This window comes from Hemicordylus capensis, chromosome 3, assembly GCF_027244095.1.
Source record: "Hemicordylus capensis ecotype Gifberg chromosome 3, rHemCap1.1.pri, whole genome shotgun sequence".
Classification (NCBI taxonomy): Eukaryota; Metazoa; Chordata; class Lepidosauria; order Squamata; family Cordylidae; genus Hemicordylus; species Hemicordylus capensis.
Window position 1 is genome coordinate 215,669,854 of NC_069659.1, and position 11,454 is coordinate 215,681,307.

Consider the following 11,454-nt stretch of genomic DNA (forward strand, 5'->3'; position numbering starts at 1 on the left):
GGGATGTGCATAAAACCGGTTCTCCCGGTTCGGTTCGGGTCCGAACCGGGTCCGGACCGGACCGGGGTGGTTCGGTTTTGGTTTTGCCAGACCACCCCCCCGGTCCGGTTCGGTTTCGAACCAGTTCAGATCCGAACTGAACCGGTTCGGATCACAAAAAGTGGCTGGTTTTGAAGGGGACATTGTGTTCTACCTGCCACCCAAATTTCAAGTCGATTGGACCTTCCTCTGATTTTTAACAATTTTTTTTCAAAAAATAAATTTTTGCCCATAACTCACAATGTGGAGCCCTTAGGGGCAAAAAAGCTGGGGTGGGTGGTAGCCACCCATGGGTGTCCTCCACCCCAAAAATCCCAAGGCAATTGGTGGCTCCTAGTATTATTGGTGAATTTCTGAAGAAATTTTTTTTCCATTGGCTAGAATGGGGGTTTGGGGCTGCCCCAGACCCACCTCTGTGGGGTGGCAGCACCCCCAAAGTGGGTCCGGGGCCATGGCAAAAATGCCCTCAGTCCCTCCCAGCAATCCCCGTAGAGATAGGAGTGATGGTTCTGTTGTTTTTCTGAGGTATTCTGAGTGTAGATTCTATGATAGCTTATGAGATTTCCAATGAGACACCATGAATCCACTCTCATTTGCTATCACAGAATCCACACTCACTCAGAACACCTCAGAAAAACAACAGAACCATCACTCCTATCTCTACGGGGATTGCTGGGAGGGACTGAGGGCATTTTTGCCATGGCCCCGGACCCACTTTGGCGGTGCTGCCACCCCACAGAGGCGGGTCTGGGGCAGCCCCGAACCCCCATTCTAGCCAATGGAAAAAAAATTTTTCTTCAGAAATTCACCAATAATACTAGGAGCAACCCAACAATTGCCACCCCATCTTTTTGGCCCCTCTCTCTGGGCGCCCTAACACGTAACACCTAGTCAGTCCATCTTAATGCCTACCTACTACCACCACTCCTATCCAAGCAAGTAAGAGGAGGACACTCAGAGAGACAACACCCACTCTCTGATCTAACAAAAAGGCCACTGCTGTGCTGCCTGCCAGCACAGCAGCAGCAGCGGAGCAGCACACTAAGCACAAGAGCAGCACACACAGAGAAGAAGCAGGAGGCGGAGCAGCAGAGCAGCAGACCTGCCGCTCTGCATGATGGGTGACGTGATGCCCAAAGAAACCACCGCCTCACTCAGTGCCTGCCACTGACTAGGCCCGACAGACAGAAGCCAGCCAACCTGCTCTGCTCTGCTCTGATGTTCCGCATGGATGATGCACACACACCCTACATCTGCATCCAAATGACCAGACCAGACCAGACCAAGTGCGCAGAGTCAGCACAGGCCAGCAGCCACCAGCCCAGCAACAACAACAGCTACTACTGCTACCACCACAACCAGTGTTGCCGCTACAATAACATTCCCAGTCCAGTCACGCGCGCCACAGCCTGAGCCTAGCACACAGCCAACAGCTGCTGCCAGCCAGTGCCTGGCAAGCCCAGCCAACATGAGGAGGAGAGAGCTAACAAGTAGACGGCGCACGCACATCACCAACCCATCACGACGGCGCAACTGCAAGGGGAGAGGGCACAATTACAGGCAGGAGGAGGAGGAGGAGGAGGAGGAGGCGGGCGAGGCAATCCTAGCACAGATTTGAAAGTTTAAAATCCACCAGGACATCTTCTAGAATCTAGACTTCTGTTTTTTCTACCACCAGCTGTAGTGTCTAGTTAGTCAGTGTGCTGTGCAGCTGAGCTGAGCTGAGCTGAGCTGCATGTGAGGAAGGGTGATTGTAGCTAGTTCTTTAGTTTCAGCAGACTGAGCATTGAGCATGGGCAGTGGCCTTGGGAAGCAACACAATTACACGACACTCACCTGCTGCTGCTGGTTCTAGAAGTTGCCTCTTCTCGTCTTCACCTCTTCGTGTGTGTGTGTGTGTGTGTGTGCAGTGAGTGCATGCCTTTTGCCTTGCTGGAAAGAAATGCTTCTCTGGTCCACCACCACATATCTGCTCAAGGACACAGAGGCCCAAGGCAGAGGTGGTGGCACCAGTGTGAGTGCATGTGTGCTGGTGGTGTTTGCCACCACAGGTGTTTTGTGTGTGTATGTGTGCGCTGCTAGCTAGGAGGGGGGAGGGAGGCAGGGAGGGAGGCTGGGAGGCAGGGGGGAGGAAAGGGGAGGGGGAGAGGGATGTAGAGGGGATTGAAGGGGGGAGGGTCCGGCTCAGAGTTGGTCAGCCACATATTTGTGCACACACGTGCTCACGTGTGTGCTTCGGTGGGAGAGACCAGACTCTCATCATCTGCCAGACCGGGGTTGGGGGCAGGTGAGGCGGTGGTGGGCTGGAAGGGAGGGAGGATGGAAGGTGGTGAAAAGGAAGGGGAGAGGATGAGAGGGGAAGGATGGAAGGAGGCATGGGGGGGAGGAAAAAAAACATGTAGACAGACACACACCACACTACACACAGAAAGCATCCACACACAGAGACAGTGCTAGGCATCCATTCACACAGACAGACAGACAGACAGACAGACAGACAACAGGAAGAGACAGACTGAGCCTGCACCACACACACACACACAGACCCAATTCCCCCCCTGCACAGTTATCAATCAATATGTTGTGTTGGCAGCCAGTTCATTGCTATTCTGATGGTTTTGGGTTTTTTGCCATCAGCCAACATCAACAGTGACCACAATCAAGATGAACATAAGATGATAATAATTCATTCGTTTCATTTCAAAAAATCACCCAATCATTTTCTCCATGTAAACCAAGCTCCCCACACATGATTTCTGGTGACATTTTCAATAAAATCAATTCATTTGGCATTCATCATTTTGTTCTCCCTTTGTCACCTTTTTTTCTTTCTTTTGCATAATTTTGAGGCTTGATTTTGACATGGGGTTTTTAAAGAAAAAATTATTTACATGTTTATTTACATACAGTATTTACATATCTACACTGCATTTTTGAACGTATACCTGCCGCTGCCGCTAAGTCTAGTACTCCGTGGGCTGTGCTACTTTGGGGGGGTGTGCCGTGCCCACGCCAGGTCCCCAAATGCTGACAGGTGGATAGATAAAGGGCCTGTGCTGGTCAGCATTGGGTTTCTTTTTAGGTGGGCGTGGGCATTGTAAACATCTGGCCAGTCGCAGCACTACAACTACTACTACAACTGCATCTCTGTGTGGGCACACTACACGCTGCGACTGGCTGGCACGGCTCAGCATCTGTCACGTCAGCTCAGCTAGAGGTGGAAGGGGGGAGGGTAGGGATAAGCACAGAGTTCGAGCCAGGCAGGTGACCAACCATGGGGCAACCCACGGTAATCACTCGCCCGTCTCAAACTGCAGCTTGGGGTAGCCCAACAGGGGGAGGTTCACCTTAAGGAAGACCAGCTGCTCCACCAGACCAGGGTCCAAGCGGGAGCGAGAGGGTGTCACCACGTCCCCGGCACGTGAAAACACCCGCTCGCTCTGGACACTGGTTGGGGGGCAGGAGAGGAGGCGCACAGCCACCACCGCCAGGTCCGGCCAGACTTGGCGGCGGCTCGCCCAGAACTGTGCGCAGTCCACGCCGTCTCCCTCCACAGGCTCCTCCAAGTACTGCGCAACGCATTGCTCAGCACTGGAGGGGGGCCTGGCAGGTCGAGCCTCCCGCATACCAGGCATGGCGCCATAGCAGAACCGCTGAAACCACTGGGCGGATCTCGAGTCGGTAGCAAATGGCTGCTGCGATGGCGCCGCCTGGGATGCCGCGCTGCTGGACTGGGAAGAGGGAGGGGGAGGGGAAGCTGACGCCGGCTGGCCGCCCATGCTGCTGCTGGGTGCGGGTTGGGCCGCGAGGGCTGCCCCCGCACCACTACCAACACCCTGGTCTCTGCGGGCCCTAGCGGCCTCCTCCTCCCTAACCTTCTCGACCAGGATGCCCTTCCACCTGGGCAAGTCGTCGGCACTCACGGCATTGCCCTTGAGGGCTGGGTGACAGAGACAAGCGAGGACATACTCCTCCCTGTCTCCCAGCACATCAACGAGCCGCTTGTCAACCCCAGACCTCAGCCTCCCAGCCAGAGCACGACCCTCTGGCGTGGTCAGAGAGATATGGAGTCCACCCATCAGCTTCTCGAGACCAACAGCTGTGGGCAGCGCCTGGCTCAAGGGAGTGGTGTCGCCACACAAGCCCTTCGTGGCAAGCTGGAAGGGCTTGAGTGCCGACACCGCCTCGGACATCTGCTTCCACTCTGCGTTCGAGAAGTCGCAGACATCCAAGGACTCGTCCCTCGCCAGGGCGACAAGGGCTCTCTCCTGCTCCAACAGGCGCTGGAACAGGAGGAAGGTGGAGTTCCACCGCGTCTCCACATCCGTAGGGATGAGATGGCGAGGAAGGCCAAGGTCATCCTGCTTCTGGCGAAGCAGTCTCCTGGACTTCTCGCTGTGGTGGAAGTGGGCGGCCAGCTTGCGGGACTTATCCACAAGCGTGGCCGTGGCAGCAACAGCACCTGCGATGGGGCGGGCCCCCTTCTCCTGGGACGCCTTCAGCTCCTTAAGGCCAAGGGCGTCCCTGACGGTCAGATGGAGCGTGTGTGCCATACACCGTATGTTCACACAGTCCATGACTGTCTCGACAGCGGCGGTAACGTTGGCTCCATTGTCGGTGACAATGAAGCCGCGGGAGAGGTGTGGACACCCGCCAATCCACTCCTCTATCTGGCGGTCGAGTACGGCCGCCACCTCCTCCGCGGTGTGCCTCGTGTCCATCGTCTCCACGTGCAGGACGGCCCACCTGTGCCGTAGTGCATCGGGAGCCGCGCCGGACCCGGAAGCATCGCCCGCGGAGGTCCCCTCACTCTCCGGTCCCCACCAGTGGGCAGTGAGGGCCAGGAAAGAAGCGTGCATCCCACTGACACTGGTCCAGAGGTCAGTCGTGAAATGCACGCTTGTCCCGGCCAGAGCTGCACGCAGCTCGGCCGACACGAGCTCCCTGCACCGGCGGTACAGGGAGGGGACCACGTTCCGGCTGAACGTCGTCCTTGAGGGGATGACGTATTCGGGAGCCAGGTATTGGAGAATCCGGCGGAAGCCGTTGTTCTCGACCACCTGAAACGGCTGGTCATCGGTGGAAATCATCTCCCCTATGAGGCGGGTGAGGTGATGATGGTCCACGCGAACAATACGCTGGCTGCCCGAGGACTGCGTCCACCGCTGGACGGGCAGTGTAGCCTGCCTGCTGGCTGACACACTGCCGCTGCCCGCCCTAGTGGCAGATGCACAAGGCGCACTAGCGCTGCCAGCCTGTCCCCTGAGACCTGGGTGGTGACGCTCTAGGTGTCTCCACATAGGCGTCGTACCCAGGTGCGCAGGGTCCCTTCCACGGCTGACAAGCATCCTGCAGTGGACACAGCGGGCGTGGAATGGGTCATCTTGAGGGACCTCAAAATGCACCCATGCACCACTGCCCTTGGCCTCCTGCGCCCTGGGCGCCGTCCTAGGCCGTTTCTCGCAGGGTGGCTGCAGTCCTGGGGGGGGGGGCGGCCGCCGCTGCCTGCCCACTGCTGCCACCCAACCCGCCCCTTCCGCCCTCCACAGCGGAGGAAGGGCCCGGCTCAACTGGCATCGGAGAGGCAGGCCTCTCCTCCACCACCTCGCCAGACCGCTCCCCACCAGAGTGTCGGGCTTCATGAGGGGGGGCCCCACTGAGCGGCGAAAGGATAGGGGGAAGGGGCCCCAGAGGGAGGGAGAACCTGGCTGCATCGCTGCCAGCCGCACGGTCCTCACCGCCCTCTACCTGCTCTTCCAACTCCACAGTCTCCTCCACCTCAACAACTGGCGGTAGCTCAGCAGCACCTGGTGCCGCCGGCGAGGAGGGACCCGCCACAGCCCTAACAGTGCCTCTGCCTCTGCCGCGATTGGCGGCAGCAGGCGTGGGGAACTGAATCCTGCGCACCAAAGATGGGGCCGGAGCAAAGAATTCTCCAATGGGGAGAACTGGGGTGTCCTCAGGCTCCCCGCGTCCTCTCCCTCCCCGTGCCGCAGGCGCACCCCGCACCTGGCCTCTCCCACCTCTGCCTGCCAGCCTTGAGCGAGCCCTGCCCGCCACACGGCGCTCAGACATGCTGCTAGGTCAGAAGGAGGGAGACTTTAGGAGGAAGGCCAGACAGGGTCAGAAAAATAATTTGGAGGGGCTTAGGGGCCAAAAAAAAGGCAGCTGATTTGGAGGCGGCGGGGGAGAAGTTTGTTTTCAAAAAAGGAAGCCAATTGGGGGGAAAGGAAGACTTTTTGATATGGGGGGGAAGCCAATCGAAGTGAGGGGGAGGGTGTCCTTTTTGAATTTGGGAGTCAACCACCAAGCCAATTGGGGAGATGGGTCTGGGAGGGGTTTTTTTTAGAAAAATAGGGGGTTAAAGGGTGGAACCCCGGTGTGGGAGGGTGGCACGGGCAGTTGGGTGGAGTAGTTGTGGTGTGGGTGGCAAGTTTTTAGCTTTTTTTGGGGGGGAGAGTGGATGGGGGGAGGGCACAGCACCTACCGGGGGTGGGGGAGGGATGCAGTCAACGCTTGGGAACCTGCAGATCAAAGGAGGAAACCCTTATTTAGTGAACTGGAACACAAAGTGTGGGTTCTGGGGGGTGGTTCTCAAGTAATGCTCCTGTGGGGGGAGCATCAAACTCAATGCAGCCTATTTAGTGACTCTAAATTGCACACAACCAAAACCAGAACCCAGTCACACCAACACAGAGGTTGAACCCACCCACTCTGTGACTCTGCCTGCCCAATGCCATGGCAAGCAAGCAGCAGCAAACACTTGATGGCAGCCTCATGGATTGAACATCATGATCATCATCATACGTGTGTATTGGCCCAGCATGTAGTGGCAGCATCAGAGCCCAGCCAGGACCCCACTCAGACTGCCCCAGAGGCAAGGAAGCACTCTGGCATGGCATGGGCCCAGCATGTAGTGGCAGCATCGCATCAGAACCCTGGACCCCACTCAGACTGCCCCAGAGGCAAGGAAGCACTCTGGAAGGCACCTGTTCAAAAACCACCTGCAAGACGCATGCAATGCAACGCAACACACAGCAGCAATTTCTTTACTGGGCATGGGCATGAAGACACAAGTTTTACAACAGTACATCTCCTCTCCAAGGTTCCCTCCCTCCTCCCCACACCCAAATGCATTTCAGAATAGGGGTGTCCCTATTTAAAACCGCCAGCTAGGGAGAGAAAGGGGCAACAAAAGGTGCACAATCGCACACGCACTAACCCCTCTTCTTCCGGTCCTTCTCCTGCCGCTCACTGCTGGTCACGGATTCGCCGCCGCCAGCCAGCCACCCTGGGCTGAGACACAGCAGGGCGGCCGCACGAGGCACACAGGCAACCGGGGTAGTTCAACAACGATGGAGGGGCAGAAGTGAGGAGACAACACTATTTGTGTCGCTCAACTCACCCCCAAGCAGAGACAAAATCAACCAAAAACTATCAAAAGGGGGAAAAAAAACCGATGGCAGCCGCCAGGTGGGTAGGCTACTGTGTGTGGCTGCAGCTGTGGGAGAGGAGGTGGAAAGTGAAGGGGAGCAGAGAGAGAAAAGACTAAGAGAGAGAGAAAAGAGGGGGGGGGCAGGGACAAAGAGAAAGAGAGGAGAGAGAGAGAAAAGAAAGAGAGAGAGAGGAGAAAGAGAGATGATAGAGAGAAAGAGGAGAGAGGAGAAGCGCAGCGCAGCAGGGAGGGGGGATTCAGGTGTGGGGGGAGGACACAGCAGTAGCAGCGGTCCAAAGAGGTGGGGGGAGCAGAGAGGGTGTGTGTGGTTGGGGGCTAGTGTGTGGCAGGGGGCCTGGGGTAAGTGGAGAGAGTCGGGGGCAAGGAGGAAAAGAGGTGGGGTGGGGGGAGCAGAGAGGGTGTGTGTGGTTGGGGGCTAGTGTGTGGCAGGGGGCCTGGGGTAAGTGGAGAGAGTCGGGGGCAAGGAGAAAAAGAGGTGGGGTGGGGGGAGCAGAGAGGGTGTGTGTGGTTGGGGCTAGTGTGTGGCAGGGGGCCTGGGGTAAGTGGAGAGAGTCAGGGGCAAGGAGGAAAAGAGGTGGGGTGGGGGGAGCAGAGAGGGTGTGTGTGGTTGGGGGCTAGTGTGTGGCAGGGGGCCTGGGGTAAGTGGAGAGAGTCGGGGGCAAGGAGGAAAAGAGGTGGGGTGGGGGGAGCAGAGAGGGTGTGTGTGGTTGGGGGCTAGTGTGTGGCAGGGGGCCTGGGGTAAGTGGAGAGAGTCGGGGGCAAGGAGAAAAAGAGGTGGGGTGGGGGGAGCAGAGAGGGTGTGTGTGGTTGGGGCTAGTGTGTGGCAGGGGGCCTGGGGTAAGTGGAGAGAGTCAGGGGCAAGGAGGAAAAGAGGTGGGGTGGGGGGAGCAGAGAGGGTGTGTGTGGTTGGGGGCTAGTGTGTGGCAGGGGGCCTGGGGTAAGTGGAGAGAGTCGGGGGCAAGGAGGAAAAGAGGTGGGGTGGGGGGAGCAGAGAGGGTGTGTGTGGTTGGGGGCTAGTGTGTGGCAGGGGGCCTGGGGTAAGTGGAGAGAGTCGGGGGCAAGGAGAAAAAGAGGTGGGGTGGGGGGAGCAGAGAGGGTGTGTGTGGTTGGGGGCTAGTGTGTGGCAGGGGGCCTGGGGTAAGTGGAGAGAGTCGGGGGCAAGGAGGAAAAGAGGTGGGGTGGGGGGAGCAGAGAGGGTGTGTGTGGTTGGGGGCTAGTGTGTGGCAGGGGGCCTGGGGTGAGTGGAGAGAGTCAGGGGCAAGGAGAAAAAGAGGTGGGGTGGGGGGAGCAGAGAGGGTGTGTGTGGTTGGGGGCTAGTGTGTGGCAGAGGGGTGTTGGGGGGAAGGGGAGGGGGCAACAACAAACAGCAAAGGAGAAACTGGAACAACTCGGGCAGCAGCAGCGATTAGGCTGGATGGGGTGGTTGGGGGAGGAGCTGGGCCTGGGCTAGGGTAGGGTCTGGGAGGAGGGAGGGTGGGGGGGGCAGGCAGGGGGGGGAGGAGGAGGAGGAGGGTAGCAAAATATATAAAGCAATATATATCAAGAGAACACAAGCCAGAAGTTAAAAAAAAAAATTAAAAGAAAGACTATAACCAGCAGAAAAAACTTGGGGGTGGGGGTGTGGGGAGGGGGAACCAAACACAGACTCTGAGGGGGGCCACTAAGTGAACAGAGACAATGAAACCACAATTGCTGCAAATTAATAATAGCAAATGAATAAGTGGAACCAAGCAAAGAAAACTGGACTCGGTTTGGCAGCAGCAAACTTGGGAGAAGGCTGGATGGGGTGGGGTTGGGGTGGGGTGTGGTTGGACTTGGAGGGGCAAGTTTGGAGCAGGGAACCAAAACTGATTATATGGGACAACAAGAAACAACAACAGAATCCTCTGGGGGTGGGGGGGAGGGATTCAGGGAACCAACTCGCAGGGGAGCAGCAGTCAGCAGAAACAAACAAAATGGTACAATTTAAGCAAAACCAGCAAGCAATATATAACTGAAACCAATGGAATGCAATGTGAAAATCAAAAAGTTGGACAACAACAAGGCAGGACAAAGAGCAATAATTAATGGAAGAAGATTTAAAGCAATGAGGATGCAGTGGGTGGGAGTGGGGGAGGGGGAGGGTAGGCCCAAAGGATGAGAAGGGAAAGGGGGGGAGGGGGGGAGAAAAGCAGACAGACAAGGAACAGGGAAAATTGGGGGAAATTAAGAAGAAAGTAAAGTGAAGTAACACACAGTATACAGACAAGAGACAGACAGAGAGAGGAGACACACAGAGAGTCACAAAGGGCAGGTGGACAAAGGATTAGACAGAGCACACACAGAGAGACACAGGACACAGTCAGGACTCACAGAGACACCAGAGCAGCCAGCAAAGGGCAAGCAGGTCTCAGAGATGATCCCACAACTGCAGCCAAGAGAAGTTTCCAGAGAAGAGGCTTGGGTTTATATAGGTTTGAAATTCCCTCCTTTGGGAGCCCCCACCTTTGCACTCCCCCCACGGCCAACAGGGTGCCAGCTCTCAACAGTGCAACAGCCAAGCAGCCTACCAGACCAAAGGACTCATTCTGGCCAATCAAGGATCAATAGCGCAGCCAATACAATGCCTGGAAATAGCATCACAAAATGGATGCAAGGAGGAGCAAAAGTTTCGGGAAGGAGACACAAAATGGAGGACACACTTGGAACTTTAAAGAGACACTCCAGAGACTCAATTTCATTCCCGAACCGGTTCGGGAAACCCGAGCCGGTTCGGTACCGAACCGGCTCGAATTCGTTCCAGCTCGGTCCCCGGAAGGGCCCGATTCGGTCCGGGATCGAGCCGCTGGATCCGGACCGGTTCGGATGAACCGGTCCGGATCCGAACCGAACCGCACATCCCTATCTGCAAGATTGGGAACTTGTTACTTACCCTCAGTGATGTGTTTCTGATCTTGCAGAATACTTTTACAAGTGTTTTCAAATTAGCCTTTGGAAATGTGAGTCCTGTGGCACAACAGCAGGTGAGCAAGAGGTCTGAGGGAGCTGTGTGAGAGCACCTGGAACATCCCCCCAGAGCATCCTTACATGCTCACTTCATTAGTCAGGATGTCAGCCAGTGTCTCGTAGATCATGCCATAGTTTAGGGTTGTTCAAATTAGGGATGTGCATTTTGATTCAGGTACAAAACATTTTGTGTCCAAAAATGGTACTTTTGGATGTTTTGTACACCTAACGAAAATGAAAAATAACAAAATGAAGATTTTTGTACATTAAATCGAAATGACTTTTTCATTTCATTAAATTGAAATGACTCCATTTCTTAAACAAAGCTTTGTATTTTGGGAAGATATTTGGACCTGTTTTGCAATCGCCAAAGTCTCCCTTTAGTTCTTCCCTGACTTCGTTTTGAATTTCCCGCCCTTCAGGCCTGATTGGCAGGTGAAAGCACTGCAGGACTGAATGTGGCAGGGAGTTCCTTCCTAAGTGACTGGGACAGGGTTGGGAGCTTGCTGACCAGAGAGCTCCTTAGTACAGGTGGCGGAAAAGGGCACAATTGTCACAACCAAGGGTGGCACACTTGACGGAAGGCGGGGTGAGGAGGCGGCAGCAGTGGGCAGGCCCTGGCAGAGGAGGTGGATGGGCGAAAATGGCGGGGAGGGAAGGAGGGAGCCTGGCGCTGGGGAGACAAAGCACTGCCAGGGGCGGGGAGGCAAGCTGCAGGAGTGGATAGGAGAATGGACCGGGGAAGGAACAGAAGGCAGGGAATGGACTGCAGGGAAGGAGAAAAGAGAAACGGAGAATGGACTGGGGCGGAAGGGAGGGGGGAAGTGGAAGGGAGATAGGCAGCAGTCAATTCGGTTTCGTATTTGGAGCAATTCAGCTACGAAAATGAAATTTGGGGGGTTTGGGCGGCTTCATTTCGGGCCCTGGCCGAGTGGGGGTGGGTGCTCGAATTCGGCCGAAAATGAAATGCAGAA

General features: G+C 56.1%; 1 long non-coding RNA gene across 2 annotated transcripts in view; it reads left to right on the top strand.

The window, feature by feature from the left end:
• LOC128352404 (uncharacterized) overlaps positions 1-11,454 on the top strand; it is a 61,392-nt gene that overhangs the window by 15,332 nt on the left and 34,606 nt on the right. The gene's annotated exons all lie outside the window — the stretch shown is intronic.